Raw genomic sequence first — 20,316 nt, forward strand, 5'->3', positions numbered from 1 at the left:
AACAAAAAAATAATGCTTCTGCAGTCTAGCTGCAGCTTCTAGCAATGGTCTTCTGTTAAAAAAAGGACACTGAATGTCCTGAATGTGGCATCACACACAGGACTTGAGTCTGAACACAGCAGACAACAGGAGTATTTACAACAGCATATAACAACTAAAATACTGCATGTGGGTGCACACTCACATTCTCTGTCTTACTGTTACATAAATCCCATGAATGTATGAGATTAAGTTAGCTTCATTATATCTCAGTGATTAAGTGAATAATAAAGTTTCTATCGGGTCACTATCAGCCTGTCACTCATTATTTTCAGGGAGGGGGCGGGGCTTAGAGGAACAGAGGAGACGGTGATCGCGGAAGCTTTTTTCCTCCTGCCTTCACAAACTTTACACACGTATATATCGTCTGAAAATTGCTAGAGGACATTCATACTTTGCAATCCAAGACTTAATTAAATCCACCAAAAACCTGACATGATTGTAACGCGATTATTTTTGAAAAACATAAATCCCTGTGCCGCAGCGACACGGAGTGATTCAGAGCGGGTCCTTCCTGCTGTTGGTTCTGGACTGGTGTTCCTGTGTTGGTGGATAAAGCAGACTGCTCCGTGTTTGGTGTTGCTGTGCCGCTGTCACGTCTGTTCCCTGATCTCTGCGTCACCGACCGATTTGATATTAAAGTGACAGAAAAAAAAACGTTATAGTAAAGCCGCGGCCGGAAAATCAGGAAGCAACGTTACTACGCTATAACCGATTATCTTCCGTCACTGCATCGAGACCGAATTGTCCACGTCCGCATCGCAATGCATCGTAGAAACGATTATTTTCAACACCCCTACCGGCTACCTGCTTAACGGAAAAACGAGGCAGTTCAGCGTCTACCAGGAACGGGGGCGAGAACACTGCCTTCACTGGTTGAGTTAGAGACGAATGCCAGATGCAGCGTAACCGGGAGCGGGTGCGGGAACACAGCCTTCACCGGCTACCTGCTTAACGGATAACGTGGCAGTTCAGCGTCTACCAGGAGCGGGGGCGAGAACACTGCCTTCACTGGTTGAGTTAGAGACGAATGCCAGATGCAGCGTAACCGGGAGCGGGTGCGGGAACACAGCCTTCACCAGCTACCTGCTGAACGGGAAGAGTAGAGCGGTGCTGCTACTCGCCGAACAGAAAAAGGGATCTAGCTACATCCGCATTACCGGCAGAGGGAGCGGGAGCGAGTGCACTGCCTTCACCTAGCTGGGTAAAATAAAGAAGCTTAACAGTACACGCAAGACGTTAGCCGAGCGGCTGCTGCTAACGATCAAGCGAGATCAAGTCAAATAACACATGTTTAAGACCAGATAAATGGGGCGAAGCCTGCGAGCTAGTTCAGGCAGTCAACTCGAGCACTTATGCTGCATTCATACATAACGCCCCCTTGCCACTCTACAACCAACCAAACCGAGTCTCCTTAATATGCCGCTCTATTTAACCTGCCAGATCTCTCTCCATGCATTAGGCGCATTCACACCGCAGTACTTTTCCCACAAAGGTTCATGAGAACTTAGTTCATGAGAACTCTTTTGTCGCGTTCACACCAAAAAGAGCCGTGCGGCTCTCTTGTGAGAAAAGAGCTATATTTCTGATTGGCTGGGCGGAATGCAAACCACGCCCCGTAAAACTCCCAAAAAGTTTTGTGAAGCCGCCATTTTATTATCCTCGCCTTAGCATTATTAGCATTAGCCCAGCGCAGAAACGCAGAGAGACTAACTTATGGCAACACAAAATAAAACATGGGAGCGGTGGAGATGAGGAGGTGTCGGCGTTCTGGCGATTTACTCGGAAGGCTTCAGTAGCTGCTGGGAGTCCCAGCAGCTTCTACTGAAGCCAGTCCCCAACTCCGGGGACTTCCGGCCGGGGACTTTGGGCGGCAGTATACGCCGTGAAGTGGTTTGTGGCCTGCCAGTAAACCCAAAGCAGAAGAAGAAGAAGTGACGTCGGCGGCTTCATTTGCCTAATCCACCCCCAGGGACTTATTCCGGTGTGAACGCGATCTGTACTTAGTTCATGAGAACTAAAGAGTTCTCATGAACTAAGTTCACATGAACCTTTGTGGGAAAAGTACTGCGGTGTGAATGCGCCTAAAGCTTGCTGCAGCTACCTCTACGTCGCTGCTGCTTGCCTGCTGCCACGTTCACTTGCTATTGCTGCGTTCATTTGCTATTGCTGCGTTCATGTTCCTGCTGCTGTGTTTCATGTTGCTGCTGCTTGACTGCCGGTGCTGTCCTTGCAAATGTCTATTGCAATCTCCGACTCTGGAACCGAATCATCATACGCAAGAAGCCGTAAGAAATGCCTCATTCCCGAAACACAGGCTAGCTCAGAGCATGGTTCAGACGCCGCTGGAATGAGCCACAGCTCCCGCACGACACACATTCAGGTGTCCCTTCCGTCCTCATCTGGAGTAGCTTTTAATATCCTTTGAGCCAGAGGAAGTCCCGAGTTCTACGCCAGCTCCGGTAACAACCCCTCTCTTGTGTGTCAGCTAAGAGTCGCACTGTCTCTCGGTCGGTGAGTATTTAAACACCAAAAAAGGCAGGAGCAAGATGACTCCGGCATTCCCAAAGTACCTGCCATCCTGTCCTACCTTCTCGAAGTAAAATCAGCGCTTGAAGCCTTTAATTGCACGATATATTCCCGTGAACAAACTCGATTTCCTCTACCTGCAATGTAAACAAATGTTTCTACTTCCGCGTTCAACCACGTTGTGCCGCTGACATCACACTCCCGAGGATTCTGGGAATTGGAGTCCCAGATCCAGCCACGAGTTCTAGCTTCCTGCCCCCTGCAGCAGCAATTCCTTAGGAATTGCATCTTGGCAGGTATATAATACTATTCTGCATAAGCAAAGTTTTATTATGGAAATATTTGGCCTGCAGTAAGTCATATTTGAGGCAATTATACAGAAGTTGTATGTGTATAAGTATTTATACTACTATAAATCAATGAAATTAAAAATGGAAATAAATTAATCATTTCCATCACGTGAATATGAAGGGAAGCTCGATACATTTTTGACCATCATTTTAGACTTCAATCTCCTACAGTGTCTTTTCTATGAATACCATGAATCATTCTCTGCCAAGCGGCCATGTACATTTAATCACCTACCAAAGAAGAGTTTTTCCTCACAGGAATTAAGCTCTACCTGCAATATCTGCCCCTCGCTGGGTGTGCCTCAGGAGGCTTCATGCTGCAAATCGTTTCCAAGCTCTTTCTAATCACAGATGTTCGTCAAATGACCTTATCACAGGCTTAAATCAAGGTTTCTTAGCAGGTTATGCTGGCTCCCAGGGACCCATGTCTGTTGAAACCTGCACTCAAGACTGAAGTTTGCACTGAAGGAGCCAGGAGTATTACACATGCTGCTATTTAAACATTTAAAAACACGACAGGCCCCTAGCCTAGTGCTAGGAGGAATTATTCTAGCAACGTTTCTTTATTGAGCCGTTAGTTCCTCACGATTATTCTGTTAAGAGTATTATTAACTACTAAAGATTTTTCCCGTTTCTTTGCTCTGTAGATGACATGGCAGGGAAAGCAGACATCCCATATGCCTTCTGTGGCATATATATTTTAAGGTTTTACAATCAAATGTGCATTTGGTTTCCATAGTAGCCCACGTTTCTTTGACACCTCATCAGAAGCATTATGCTGGATTCTCTGCAACACCTGTAAGCACCCCTTGGTGTCCATCTTTTAACCATTTCCTAGTTGTTAACTTTCCCAGATAAAACTTTTCAACAGCTAGGCCTACCCCTTTCAGAACAGGAACTGGAAGCCCTTCCGCACGTCTAGAATTATCGGTATCATTCTCGATAGTGTGCTGATGCAAGCTTCACTGCCACCAGACAAGCTGTCCTGCATCAGAACAGCCATAATTACAATTCATGTTATTTATTTAGCGCCTTTCCAAATGTTCAAAGTGCTCTACGTTATACTACATATTAGACTTGTAATACATTCAATACTGATTACTGCCTTCAATTATGGTCTCCCACTGGTAGTCTCTCTAAAAGAGATGTTTTATATTTATAAGGAACAAGCGCTAGCCTTTCTGTTCGAACCTTAAGGCACCATAGTCTTAAGTCACGTTCACACCTGCTTGGTTAGTACTATTGAATCGGTCCCTGTAGCGTTAACCCCTTGATGCGGTTCATTGGATTGGTGTGGAAGCAGTCCGATACCTCTGCTCCGCTAAAAGAGATGGTCTCGGGTCGCTCGCTAGTAAACTCTGGAGAGGTTAATTGCTGGTGTGACGTAGTCCGCAACAAAACATGGGAAACAACTATTTGCGCGTCATCGCTTGTTTTGCTATATGCTGTGTGCAACATCCAGTAACCTATAGGGTCATGCATTCATTCTGGTGACTGCTTACCTCACTGGTCCCCTGTGTACAGAGAAAAGGCAGTGGTACAATCTCATCAGAGCCACCTGTCATCGGTGAAACCTCCTCACTGCATAACGTCTATTATGTGTTATAATGTTTTTAATGCACGTTGTCCGATTTATAATCCTATGCGCCGGCCGCAGAGTCTGTTGATGTACTCTCCAGATTAACAGCAGTATGAAAATAACCTGCCAATGCTCCATGATGCAGGCTACTGTAGAAATTGCTGGGATCTGCATTTTATCCGCTTAATGTCCCGCCAATTGTTGAAAAAGCATCTCCGTACAATGACTTTAGTTTACAGTTCATAGTCTGTTTGAGGTTGCCTGGGTGAACGCAAACCCAACCTTCTGCAAATTAAACGATGCAATACACTTGCGTCTGGTGTAAAGACGCGGACTATTCGGCATGAATGCAATCTTAGAGATGGTTATTGCTCAGATCTTTGGTCCATAGCCCCTCTGCGACGAGTAGAAGGTTATGTTCATTCTTTTATAATGACCTTGCGGTGTCCTCAGATCCTCTCTAGTTACTTACAGATGCTGCGCCTTCTGCTGGTTTGGGGGATTTCAAAATGAGTGGTTTGCCCCACCAGCTTGCCATGCCCTTCGTTCAACCAAATGACTCTGGATCTACACGTCAAGCCCCTCAAGGATTTCCCATATTCTGCCTCCAACCAAGAGCATGATTCAAAGCATAAAATTCAGCTTGGTACTTTAGATCTTCTTCTGTCCCAACCTCCTCTGTGTACTTATGCAATAGATATAATAGTTGTTCATGCATTAATTGTATTTTCATTCGATTCCTGCAATCTTCAAGTGCTAAGTATTAAGCCACGCTAGAGTTCATTAATTTGCTCCTCAAGAGCCTTAAGAAGGCACGTCCTCCACGCAATGATAAAGACTGCCTCTTAACTTCGCACCCGTGCAAAGGTTAATGTATAAGTTCAGGCAAAAAGGTTTCACTATACATTGATAAACGTCAGATGCCGTTGTTACAGCTTTCTATTGGTTTCTCAGGTGGAGAATATACACAGACCTCTCACCTTTTAATCCTCAGCATAATCTCTCCCTTACTGAATTAACTTTGGAGATCAAATACACCCTCTTTTTTGAAACATTCAATGTCTGACAGTTCTGTTTTGGGAGTCAAGGAACCCCGAATAATCATTGCTAAAACTAACACTGTTTTCTTTGTCCTTTATCTTCCATGCTGAACTTCTCGCATCATTGCCCTCTGACACATGGGTCGGCACCCATGTTTATTCGATGGCTGCAAACCCAACGATGAGGGTTCTCCTCCAAGCTGCGTGATCTCTGCCTAAGCTGCGATCTGCCCCCAGATCGCTATTCCCACTGTTTAAGAATCTGCACAGCCACAACCGCAGCTCTATATCCGCCTACCTCAACCCTGAGTATCCTGGGCCGTCAGTCATCTTCTGCCCACCAGCGCTATATCATGCCTCACATGAATGAGATCCTTTCAGCACAAACAACCATGAGCTCTTGCACTACTCGACGATGAGTAACGTTCAAAGATGTATATCTGTAGAATTCTGTTATTGCATACCAGGTGGTTGCTGGGTTAGATTATATTTATTTCATTATAGTATATTCCCCTCATAGCTGCATGCTTGGGGGGGAAAGCTCATTGTCGCTGCCTCAAAGACCTAGACACAGCAGTCTTGATAGGTAGTATATTCCCCTCAAAGCCGCGGTGCTGTGGGGGGGGGGGGGGGGTCGGCAATGGTCACTTCCAGGCCTACACATAGCAGTCTCTCTAGGTAGTATATTCCCCTCAAAGCCGTGGTGCTTAAGGGGAATGGCTTTTCGGGCTGTTCCCGGGCCTTCACATAGCAGTCACTAGGTAGTATATTCCCCTCAAAGCCGCGGTGCTTAAGGGGGATGGCTTTTCGGGCTGTTCCCAGGCCTTCACATAGCAGTCACTAGGTAGTATATTCCCCTCAAAGCCGCGGTGCTTAAGGGGGATGGCTTTTCGGGCTGTTCCCGGGCCTTCACATAGCAGTCACTAGGTAGTATATTCCCCTCAAAGCCGTGGTGCTTAAGGGGGACGGCTTTTCGGGCTGTTCCCGGGCCTTCACATAGCAGTTTCATTAGGTAGCATATATAGGTAGTATATTCCTCTCAAAGCCGCTGTGCTCGGGGAAGAATCGGCTCTGGGCTATTCCTCAGGCCTACACATAGCAGTCTCACTTAGTAGTATATTCCCCTTAAAGCCGCTGTGCTTAGGGGGAATGGCCACATGGCAGCTCGCCAGGCCCTCTACTTATCAGATTTACATCACCAGTGTCAGGCTCGGGCTACGCAGTTTTGGGGGATAGTATCTAATCTCCACGCAGTTTTGGGGGTTAGTTATTTAATCATCACTCATCGTGCTATGTATATCTATGGAGTGATGATGCCCGAGCCTAGTCGCCAAACTCAACTATATGCTGCTTCTAATAAACATGTTAAAGGAACACGTGAGTTGTCTGACTGAAATGGGGCGAAGCCTGCGAGCTAGTTCAGGCAGTCAACTCGAGCACTTATACTGCATTCATTCATAACACCCCCTTGCCACTCTACAACCAACCAAACAGAGTCTCCTTAATACGCCGCTCTATTTAACCTGCCAGATCTCTCTCTATGCATTGCTTGCTGCTGCTATTGCTGCAGCTACCTCTACGTTGCTGCTGCTTGCCTGCCCCACCACCACCCCAGCTTCCACCTGTAGGCTCGGGGGTTAGTTATTTAATCATCACTCATCGTGCTATGTATATCTATGGAGTGATGATGCCCGAGCCTAGTCGCCAAACTCAACTATATGCTGCTTCTAATAAACATGTTAAAGGAACACGTGAGTTGTCTGACTGAAATACCTATATCCGCCAGCGGGTAATATTTACCTCATAGAAAATGCAGCGTAAACATGACGTGTTGCTATAGCAGCGCCTTTTGTCTACTGCGGTTCCTTATACAGTAGATAGAGAGATAGATAGATATATATATATATATGGATGGAGAGATAGACAGATAGATAGTTATAGATAATGTAACATCTTGGAGAATACAAGATCTTGGATGACTGAGCTCACGTTGAGGACGTAATGCATGTGTGCAGGTTACGTGCCAGTTGAATAAAGATGGACACTCGGAATGAGAGAAGTAGTCCGCGTAGTCTGTTTATGTAGACAATTATATGTCCATAGAACAGAACATTATAGATAGAGAGATTTGTACCTAAACAAAACACAAGTCTAACACCAAGCATTTAAATCAGCACTCTTAGCGATATGTTATACTTCATGCTATCTGCACAAACGATATCATATGAAAAGCTGAGAGTCCACAGATTCTATTGGTATAAGTTTCATCCCTGTGCGATCAAAACTCACCGTTCTGTATGATCAATAAAAGAACATTGTACCTTGCAAATCAATAGCCGGTACATTTTACCCGTTGGCGGTTTTAGGTATACAGCGACCTCTGGCGGTTCTAGTGTTAATATGTAAGAGTGTGTATGAGTTTGGGAATGAGGGAGTGAGAGAAAGAGAGAAAGAAAGATATGAGGCGAAAACTGCGACTTGCTGTAAACCAAATCTACTGTATATTGTTGTCTCTGTGCACACACACTGTACATCCAGACACACACACACACACACATTTTTCAGCTGATACCACTCTTCCACATCCATACCAACACACCTACATCATATTAGTTGCATACATGTATTCCAATGGCTGGCAGGGCCCCATTATACAACAGGCAAAGAAACCAATAAATGACAAGCATGTAATTCAATGGTAAAATGTCACATCTGGTCATATACAGTAAAAAGGACAAATTGAACTATTTTCCTCCAATATAAAACCCTGACATTACAAAATGCATGATTTTATACCGGTATGGCGGAGAGATCAAAAGATGTGGTTATAATGGGAGTGGATGGGACATTTTTGTCCGCGAGTGGCTAATGTGTGACTTTTTTGTTTAATCTGATTCTGTGCAAAAACTAATTATCCACCAAAATCAATGTTGTTGCTAATCTTTGACATATCCAAGACTGTAATAAAAAAAAAGCTGACCCCCCCAACATTCATTATATGCAAAATAACTGCCTTTTTGTGCATGTTTTTCATAGAAAACGCAAATTCATGTTTTCAAACTGGCAGTTCAAGGGTTAAAATCCTAAACATAAGTTAACATTTGGAATTTTTGATCAGGACTGAAGTTTATTGAAAGATTTAACCCCAAAAACTTAAAAAAAATATTAGGGATGCACGATATTGGTTTTTTGAAACCGATAACTTCCTGCTTCTCAAGACCGATACCGATAACCGATAATAATATAATATATATATATATTAAATGTACCTGTAGTTTTTGCACACCTGGTGGTAAAAAAAGACTAGTAGTGAGCAAATGACATGAGCATTACTACTATGAACAAAACAAAGCCAAGAACAGTTTTGACTCTCGTCAAGCGCCATCATTTCTATGATGAAGTTAGAGATCGTTTTAGCCCTGGGGTCGTCTCTGGCAAACTTCTTGCCTTTTTCAAAAGCCTCGTCGATAGGTAAAAGCCCCGGTGCCTTTGCAGCTGGCTTTGGATTCGCTGCTAGTTTAGCAGCGCAGGCGTCTTCGTACGCTTTTAACACACCATCGTAGCGATGGCGATGTTTCAGGTGACAAATCAGGTTGGAAGTATTATAGCTCGTTGCCTTTTTCCCTCCTCGTGGAACTTCTGCATTGCATTTGTTAATACAAATAGCAAGCGAACTATCTAACTCTGAAACTTTGAAATAGTCCCATACTACCGGCGACATGTTTGTTTACTGTCCTGGCTTCACGGCCGCACACCATTTACGTCACAGCCAGGCATGAGTTAGGGAGCGCTGGATTTGTGAAAAACTCCCCTCTTCCTAAACCACTAATACCACAGTACTGGCAAAACGGGAGGAGCCGAGTGAAAAACAAGCGCCCCTCATCCCAATCCACCCACACCGCAGTATTTTTGTCTTTTTTTTTACCCAAAAAATATATTGTATATTATCGGGGCTATTAATACTGTTATCGGGTTTATCGGGATGACGTCATAATCCATAATATCGGACCGATAATTATCGGGCCGATAATTATCGTGCACCACTAAAAAATATTAATCTGTTGTCATTTTAGAGCAGTTTTTGGAAGTGGACATTTTTGTCCCGAATGACTAATTTGTAACTTTGTTGTTCAATCTGATTTTGTGCAAAAACTAATAATGCAAAAAAATTCATTTTGTTGCTAATCTTTGACATATCCAAGACTGTTATAAAAAAAAAGAGCCAGTCCCCAGATATGTATTTTTTGGAAAATAACTCATTTTCTGTGTTTTCATCATGAAAAAAAACAGCGGTTTCATGTATTCAAAATGGCATTTAAAGGGTTAAAATCCTGAAAATGATTATATTTTTAGTATTTTCTATTAGGGCGGAAGTTGCTTTAAAGATTGAACCCAAAAAAGTTGTGAAAAAAACCTTTTAATATAATGTTTTTATCAAAGTCTTTTGCAGTGGACATTTTTGTCTCGAATGACTAATTTGCGTAGTCCAATCGAATGATACCGGAGGGTTAAAATGCTTGCAGTTAAATATGTCTTTCGACTGACAATAAAAGCAAAAACAGCTGTTGTCATAGCTGTTGGATAACATCAGCTAATCTGGCATGAATTGTTTGCCTGTCCTCAGAGCAGCTCTGTGTACCCACTTTCCCTCTTCCTTCCTCTGGTATGCATACATCGGACATCTTAAATCAAATCCTTCTGCTGCTATTTATTCTCTCATATTTTTCAATGACGCACCAGCATGGGACCAGATGAACCTTTTGATTCTTCACAGTTCTCCAAGTTATCGAAATCACACATCGCAGCCGGATTAGCTGCTAGCCCAGCATGTTGGTTTTATGACAATTCCCTCAGAGGCTGCAGCTGGCGACCAGATTATGACTAATTGTATTAGTGTCCTGCTTGCTTTGAACATTATCTCCTAACCTCAAAGGCTACAATCAGCAACTTCTGTGCCTCTGGCTGGTGTGAGTGTGAACACTTCTGATGGTGTTTTTTTTTGCCAAATATAGTGTTACATATTAATCTATGGCAATACAGATGTATTATGTCTATGTTTTGTCGCTGTTACATGCTGTAGTGGCTTTTTTTTAAATATAAACATATGCACTTTTTCAGTAGGGTTGTCATCAGGCATTCGAGAAGGTCATTGTCCAGTCAAGATTCATGTTTAAGTATTTCTTTATTTTAAATTCAAAAGCAATCATACATCTATTCATCATTCTTTCTCGTTCTTGCGCATGCTGGTGCATAACCGGACATTTACGCACCTGCCAGCTTTGTGATTAATCCTGCACCTCAACAAGTGCCTGGTCTGGAGCTTACGATCCCTGGTGTCGACAACAAAAGATACACATACATTAATAATAATGATTATAACATCACAAACTATGGCCTCATGTTATCCAGCTCCAATCAATAGGATCATGTTTAAGCCATGTCTGATTGTATAGAAGTCTACATGAGCCAACTTCCCCCTTGATTTCTTAGCTCAGTAAACCGTTTTCTAATGACTTTATGCTCTTCATTTATGGTCTTAATTGCTGGTTTAAAGTCTTCTTCAATACATAATAAGATTATTTGGTAAATGATGATGCTATTTAGAGTCAAATAGATGAAAAAGCAGCTTATGCTTTAAAGTGGGGCTACCTTGGGAGAAGGTCACCTTGTGTAGAACTCAAATCCTTTTTACAGTGTTTATAGCCCTTGAACTTAATTTGAACATATTGTTCATTTAAAAATGTCTTGTTTAGTGTTCATTTTTACTTTGTGTCACGTCTCGTTACAATTCAATTCCAGATAAACGCCTGTGTTTCCAGAGAATCATGCTTGGTGTAGGCTGTGATGATGATGTTTCCTCTACCAATAGTGTGATTTTGTAATAAATTATGTGGTCAGATATTATGTGTTTGAATGCCTCCTACTTAATGAAATAATGTTTTTATATTCATTTTGAATATAAGGCTGTAAATCAACTGCTTTCTGGCCTTAACCATCAAGAAGACTGTCTTTTGACATTACCCAGAGCCACTGTTTCTACTTCAGTGACATTCACACAACTGTCCACATGGCGTTGTGTTTTTACATCATCTTTGGGAAAAGGAATACAAACCAAACAGGTTTTAACCATGTCCGGTAGGTTGAGGCAACATAAATATAGGAACAAAATAGACTGCAATGAGACATGTCACGCATTTCTAAATGGAAATAAAAGTCATAGATTGGAATTCAGCGTTGTAAGATTGTCATCTTCTCAAATTAAGCAAGATGGTTTGCATTCAATACGTATTGGATTGCTTGGTTGACCTCTGGAATCCTAGTTGCTACATACGTATGTAGCAGATAAAGAGAGTGTATAAAGCAGACGCATACACTACTACGGCAGGCAATGTTGTTACTCTTTGGGAATGTTTATGCAAACTTACTTAAGGAAAGATGACTTGAAGAATTCCTTAATATTTTCTCCATAAGGTTATCAAAGTAGAGGTTTTGGATGTAAACCAATTCCTTGAAATTGGTTCCATATCGAATTTTTTTTTAGCAACATTCCCAAGAACAAGTACACTCTTCACTGTTGGCCCTCATATTTCTATGTACAAAATGTAGGTACTGTTGCTTAAAAGCATTGAGTTTGCATAACCTTAACAGAATTATTATTTTGTACCATTGTAAAATGACTATTTCCGCTAATTTCTCTTTGAATAAACTGAGTTCAATAGGCTTACATTTTTGCCTCCATATTTTTGCCTTAAGGTTTGTTTATTGTCAAATAAAAAGACAGGCATGGCATTTTCCCGGACGTACTTCATTGAAAGAGCTTCACTGAAAGAGCTTCACTGAAGAATGTTGTTTGGAAAAGCCAAATTATCTTTAGACAAAAACACCAACATTTCCACCCTAATTTTACAAATATGAATCAGATGACTTCAAGTTAAGTTCACAACAACATTTTCAGTTTTTAAGTAAGTTTAGTTAATTTTACATGAATACAAAATGAATCCTCAGTGATTAAGATCATGCAAACAATTCATGGTTTATTATCAGCGTTGGGTAACCTAAACCTTACTTCCTGAAAGGCAGTGTTTTCATAAATAAACTGAAGAACCCACCTGAGGCCTTGTCATTTCCCCTTTGTGGAACAAATAAAGGTATTCTGATTCTGATCTGATCTGAGGCAATGTGCTTTCTGTCTGGTACAATTTATGAACTGTTGTTGGATTGCAAAAGGGTTATAAAAATACATAGCCTACAATACAAAAATGTGCATTTGCTAAAGATCTATAAAATACGATTTTAAGGATGAAAATATGTCAATTTAATTATCCTTTTTAATAAAGGTGGTGCATTTTGTGCGTTTATTTGTGAACAAAGCCCATATACGGTTTCCTAAACTTAAGTATTTGCTAGCTAACGGTTACCCCCATGTGCCGTTGTTAACTCTTTTAGCATTGTTGCCATTGTTAGTACAAGTGTCTCTAGTGGCTCCGTCAGTAGGGGCTTGAACTGCGAGCCGTAGGGTCGCCGGTTCAAGTCCCCGACCAGACCTAAATATGGAGTGTGGACTGCTACTTGGAGAGTTCCCAGTTCACCTCCTGCCCTGCCGTGGTGCCCTTGAGCAAGGCACCTTACACCCCCTTCCCCCCTACTCCCATTGCTTCCCGGGCGCTGTGCAATAGCTGCTCCTAGTACTAGACTCCTGGTACTAGGATGGGTTAAAAGCAGAGAACAAATGTCACTGTGTGTGCTGTGTGACCATTAAAGAGGGTTTCATCCCTCCCACTATTATTATGCCTAATGTTAGCTAGCGGCTCAACTGTATGTTAGCACTGTTTTCTCTGTCAGCTCTGTCGCAGCAGTCAGCACCAGTGCGGCTAGCACGGCAAACACAAGCTAGCTAACTTGTGGATGTGTACATATAAGTCTATCAAGCTCTACAGGTCGATGATATTAAATAAAACTGTTTTTAACAAGGAATTTTAACTTAAAATGTTGGGTTGAATAGTAGAGCAATACGTTTTAAAAACATTTTACTGCAGCCTTCAGGTTGCAGTAATTTGGCTTTTAACTTCCGAACTTTTCGCATTTTAGCGCTAAATGTAGTGAAAGTGGCGCAACTTTCTCCATTCAGTCAAAGAGGTAAAGTCCACTCGTGTGGGCTAACAGGGAAGGTTGTTGTTGAGGTGAAATACATCATTCTTCATTCATTTCCTCATCCAAATGTTCCCGGCTGCTCTATTGTGGGGAGTGAGAGAGCCAATCACATCAATAACTTCCCTCACATACACAAACACACCCTCAGAAACCCCCACCTCTCTGCCGCCCTGCCCCCTCCCCAAAGCTTAGCTGTAAAACAACAGGGGAATCCGCTATGGTGACACAGTGCCCTGGTACTTTTCCACAGATAAAATGAAGTGAGAGGTAGTGTTGATATATGTGTTTATATTGCCTCACAATCAATCCAAGGTAAACTTTGTATAGAAAAAAAGGAAAAGAAAGATTTAAAAGCTACCTTTGCTGCTAGACTTATGGTGTCAAGTGTTTATTTCTCCAATAATATATTTTCCACTAACTGACTGAGAAGTGAGGGTTGTCCATTCTGGCCAAAGACAGTGGCAGATTACTTTCTAGATAGACGTTAGCCCAGTCTACGGTCTCAATGCACAGATTAGTGCTCAGAGCTGACTTTTCCTCTGCATGTAATCAATTAGCCACTTCCAGCTGTGGATGCATTCTCTGAAGTGCAACAAAACCACCATTCATGAATCCCCTCCAAGCATTTTATTTGAGGTTGGACCACGTGGACATGAGTCCCTGTCCTCAAGTGACCCGCAACCACCAATCTGACCCAAATAATGTGATTTATATTTTGGTCGGTGTCAAGTAACACTGCCAACTGGCCGGTTTGTGTTACAGCAAGCTCTCAGGGACTCAGTGCAAATGCTACATCTAAATAAAGGTCTTAAATGTTTGCTAAATGTCTTCACGTTACATAATTCACAAACTTTTTCTCCTTTTAATTCATTACTGTTATGATCTCAATGGAACAGCGATAAACTTCCTATGTTAAAATTATTTGTGCACCTGTAGCAACAAAAACAGCTCCAGCCTATGCCTGTCTTAAAATGTGCTGGACCCTTAAGGCAATAAACAACCCAAATAAAACATTAATTTCTACAATTCGAGGGCGGAAAGGAAACTTTTCCCCTAATTTGAAAGTCAGCAGAAGTGCAACCCAGGCTGTGGAAACCACAGATATGAAAGTAATGAAGAGCATTGGTTCCGGTTTGAAGTTGAAAAATCTAACTGTACTGTATATGAAACTCGCTGTCAGCTCCAATATGCCACATGAGAAGACATGCAGATAAGATGTGTTGTCAATTATTGACAGTTTGTGGAACATGTTTCAGCTGCCAGCCTGAACCAAATCCTTCTTGAAAGATCAATTTATAGTTGCCATGTTCAGAAATACATGCAACTTAGGAATGCTTATTGCTCAAATTCATACTCAGCCAAACTTCAATGGTACCATTGTGACCAGGGAGACTCAACTTTCTCTGCCCGGGGGCCACTATTAATAAATAAACATGATTTATCAGATACAAAATATGAATTAAACTACTATAACACAGGGGGGTTTCAAGGATTTGAGAACGTGCAGGGCCTAGACCAGACCATTGTTGGGGGGATGGGTTATTTGATGCTTTTGTTTTGCATTCTGGCAACTTAATTATCATAAGAAATACACTGAGATTTATTGGCAAGTAGGTTTCACTTAAATAGGCCATATTATGCTTTTTGGGGTTTTCCCTTTCCTGTAGAGTTTGATATAGGTTTTTGTGCAAACGCTGAAATCTCAAATTTCACAAAAGTGTGGGGTTTCTCTCCCACACATAGTGACCTTACTATGTAACAGTCTAAGCGGCAGGACGTCTCTAAGCAGTTGACCTATCACAACAGATCTGGCCAGCTGGCCAATCAGAGCAGACTAGGCTCTGGTTTCAGACAGAGGGTGAAAAGAGGTGCTGCAGGACAGGCAGTGTGAGAAAAATAAAGAGCTCTTTGAACATTAAAGCATGGAGACATGTCACAATAGAGACACTACATACAATTAGGACCTGCAAATGAGCAGAATAGGGCTCCTTTAAATGTGCCCTTAGAGCAGTGGTTCCCAACCTGGGGGGCGCCAAAGGTCGCAGGGCCTCAGATGATTTGAGGCCAAATATCATATTTAGACCTTTTTTTTTTAAACTTTTTTTTTTTTTTTTACTTCAAGTTAGTTGCTATTATAGGCATAACAAGACAGAAATGTATAATTCTTTTTTTAATAGAAATGTTTCTTCTGCGCGTAAAGTGTCCAAACCAGGCTTTTCTGGATAAGTGCATTTTTAAAACATAGTCATTGTCCATGCTGGTTTCAGTTTGATTGTTTGTCACAGTTGCTCCGATCAGATCGGTCTCCTCCATTTTGTAGATTACTTTTGAATCCACATAAACACATCGGCAAAATCCGGTTTACTTTGAGCATGTGTTTTAAACAGTTTAATCCCTTTGCGAATTGTTTCCACTTGCGCCGTCCTTTCATTTCTTCATACAGCGGGAATCCAAATAAATTAATCCTGAGTCCAATAACCATCAAAGTCACTCCAATAGTGCTCCTTGATTACGCTTTCATCCTCCTTTAACAACATACTTCACATTCATCCAGTTTGGGACAGTAGTTGTAGCATTTTTGAGACTTTTAAACTTTAATTACCGCTGTTGCGCCCCCCCCCCCTTGTGTGTGGGGGGGCGCAACTTCCAACAGGAGTCATTTGGGGGGGCTCTTGGGAAAAAAGGTTGGGAACCACTGCCTTAGAGTGACAGAGAGAAAGATTAACACCTGGCTATGAAACGGAAGTCTTCACAATTGAATGTGTTGACACTGTCTCGTGTTGTGTTTCACGTTAGGTTAATCAAACTTCATCTAATCAGTTGGATTAGACTTCAGAACGAAAACACAACACTTTGGATGACCCCACCCCCACCCCTTCACCCTTATCTGCGGTGGACAACACATTATTGGCTTTCTGAAACCAAAGTGTTTTTCGCTGCATCCGGGTCACCTGAAGTTATGTAAAAACTGCATACCACAAACAATTAAAGTATATTCTCACTTAGTCCCACACTGGCTACATGTAAGCAGTTGAAAGTCCACTAGCTCATGGGCGTTCCATATTCAGTGTTTCATGTTCAGTGTCATGCTAAGAAAGCATATAATAAACGTTTTAATGTGTCTTGTTTTACCCTTTGACATGTTGTTCACAAGCAAGTTTTTGATCTGCTTTCTATTGCACCTGTGTGGTTTGTAGAACAGTGTATTCTCCTGCACATTTTACTCCCAAATTCAATTGCATGCTCCTAGTTTAAGAGAAATGAGCACTTCCCATTCTTCCCCCCAAGGCTACGTGTCTGCGAGGACGGAGCTAGTTTCAGAGTCATATTTTACCGTTATGGTCTTTGACCCCTGTCAGGGAACCATGTGCCTGGGTCATGTTTTAGAACAGGCACATTGATATCCGTCTGCGTCTCAGGCCCAGGTCAGCGGAGTTCACGAGAGGGGGTGGGGGAACGCTTGTTAACACATACGTAGCACAGCCTTTTTCTCACTGGCAGAGGAGGAGACGAGAATGGCAACACATTGGTTCCAGGGTTGGCTGGAAAAATTCCATGGCGTGTTGTTTTCATGCATTCTTCAAACAGGCACTGGTGAAAATGATAAAGGATGTCACACGAAAACACTTTTTGTTGATCTTTCTGCAGCTTTTGCTGACGTTTATCTGTCTTTTTGTCATGGCGAGTGCTCTTCAATCAATCAAGAAATATTCTGTGTATTTGCTTTCTATTTTCTTTCACCTTTCAATGTGAGGTTGGGCGCAGAGCCTTGCAGTGAACAGTTGCAAGCTCCCCTGTTAGCTTGCACCGCTTAGCACAACCGTAATCTGATTGGTTGGGCTAAAAGGAAAGCGGCAATCAATGTCAATGTTGAAATCATTTTAATCTTAAGCGCAGCACTTGGTGAGAACATTTTAAGCGGTGCTGGATGGCATGGGTACCAAACCACGTCAACATCAGCACAGTGCCATACTGCTTGTCATGTGAAGGCCGCTTAACCCTATGACATCTCCTTGACATCATTAGGGTTTATTTAGGGGTCGGCTTGGAGAGTGTGGTCTTTGTGGGAATATACATGTCTAGGGCAAGAGATTGGTCCGGTTAGCATCCAAGTGTAACCCAGATGTTATCCAATTTCCCCAAAAATCTGAGTCAATGCTCGTTTTAATCCACTTATATTACTATATTAATAGGAGTTCATTGAGATATGTAGTAGGTAGCACCAAAGATCTGGAAAAAAATAATGATACCATTGAAGAGCCACAAGATGATGTAGTTAAAATAGTATACATATTAAAATCTGAATGGAACCATATTTGTGTTGGTGTTTGTGTAATGAGGGGATTTTTCTTCATCTATTCCGCTTCCAAGCTTCAGTAGATTTTACGTACAAAATGTCCCAACTTTTTTCTATCAACACCATCCGTCCACCCCCACCACGCATAAAACGATTGTTTTTTTACCATTCTTTTTCATTTGTCTCTTAAAAGCCCAGCAACATTGTGGAAGTGCAATAACAAATACTGGCATGCCTGTTTAATTGCTTTGACAATAATCTCCTCTCTGTAATGAACAGCAATAACAGACACATTTTTGCATGCCAATTGAACTGATCTTTTTTTGGGTAATTATTTATGTCGTGTTGCAACAAGAATTATAACTTCCTTTCATAAAAGAAACAAAGTGACAGATATTTGATCTGCAAATGGAACCAGAAGCAACATGTTTGTGTGAGTAGATGCTTAATTGCTCAGCTATCTACCACACAGCAGCAGTTTGTGTGTTACACATCTGCTCTTGGTTGTCTGCTGTTGCTCTGCAGCTAACATGACATTAAAGATGCTGCAGCGATACGAGCATGGGAAAAGACTGACTGATCAAATCTATGCACTTCTTGCAAGCAAATAAACACTACACCAGGAAATCAGAGGTGAATTTTTTCTGACAAGGCTCTCTGTACTAACTGACGGTTCGATCTCTGCTTAAAAACGTTTCTTTCAAAAGGATGTGAAGATGAACAAACCACAGAAACTTGGGCCACTAAAGATAACCGCAGGGGAAAAACATCTCGAGTGAAAACATTAACTAGAAATAGACCTCTTTGTTGCCATAGCCACCTGAACAGCTGCAATTTAGACCTGTTGAGCTGCACTGCACATTTATTTAACGGGGGAAATTCTGTCTGAGAGTTTTTCTGTTCGACAACATGTTCAGTAGAACTAATGTCAGGGGAAATTGCTGTTTTTCTCGTAAATACTTGTTTTTATGTGTAGGTGATAATTCTTGTAGTCATTTAAGATTTTTTATATAGATTTAGGAGTAATAAACACATCGTTTTTTTACTGTTACATGTGTTAGATGTTGTTAAATATGACCTATCCATAGGAATGTGGTACTACAATTAGTTTTACACAATTGCAGAGTCAATATAACAAGGTTAAAAATATGCACGCTGTTTATAAAGGGGCGTATGGTAATAATGACTATATGTTTGCAAATTCAAGGCAATCAATGCATTCTAAATGTTTATTTCAGTGACAAACATGCTCCTAAGTAAAGTCACAATTACTGTGCTCCTGCTCCTTCCTCCCACTGAATGGTCTAACCTGTGTTTGTTTAGTGAGCCTCACCGAGAGAGTGAAAGGTGAAGCTAACAGATGGTGGTTCTACACCTTCAAAAACAAGCGCAAAACACAGTAAAAACTGAGACTGAATCAGGGAGGTGAAATCAATGATCATTTCCAGAATGAATTGTTCTTGAAAAAAAAAACCTTCATAATTTGTTTTAAATGTTCCAATATAGGTTTCATTTGTGTACGGGGGATGCTGGTTAAGAGGGCGTCAGGGTATGAGCTTCAATTCCTGCATTCTAACACCAAATTCATACGCCAGGTTACAATTCAAAACATCAAAAAATAATAAAATATAGTGGCTTTAATGAAAAATGTATTGCATTCATATATTGTATGTTATCCCTGCGCACATGGAGACAAGATTTACACTTCCTTCCAATTTTGTGTCCTTCATTTGGGAAAGTAAAACCTTGCCGGCACCTTTTCACCCTAGTAATGCATTTATTCATTTCAATTTGTTTATACATTTCCAGACTTTGTCCAGCTTTGTGTTTAAGCAAGATTGATGCCCAAGTTCAGAATTTGCTGCACTCAAAACATATCTGTGTTCTTCGAGAAGCTGTATATTTTGAGAAAAAAGTAATATTACGAAAATAAGGTTGTCATTTTGTAAGAATAAAATCATAATATTTGCTGTGCAGAGTCAAGCTTCTGCTTAGGTATGGCAACACCACTTGGACAAAACACACGTAGAACTGCAGTAAACCGTAATACTGGTAGTAAATATAATGGCAAGCTTTAAAGTTTATCTATGATTATTAACACATTTGTGAATGATTATTTAGGACAGGGGTGTGTGGTTGTCCGTCTTATAGCAAAGCATTTTATTTTTTTTATTTATCAATATATTGCAATATGATCACAGGCACTCAGCTAAAGAATAAGCCTGCCAACCGTATTATAAACTATTAAATTGAGGTTACGTACCAATGAACAGGTTACAGAATAGGAGCATTTCATTACACACACATTCATTAACATACAGCAGTCTGTCT

The sequence above is a fragment of the Gymnodraco acuticeps genome, unplaced genomic scaffold (genome assembly GCF_902827175.1).
Source record: "Gymnodraco acuticeps unplaced genomic scaffold, fGymAcu1.1, whole genome shotgun sequence".
Taxonomy (NCBI): domain Eukaryota; kingdom Metazoa; phylum Chordata; class Actinopteri; order Perciformes; family Bathydraconidae; genus Gymnodraco; species Gymnodraco acuticeps.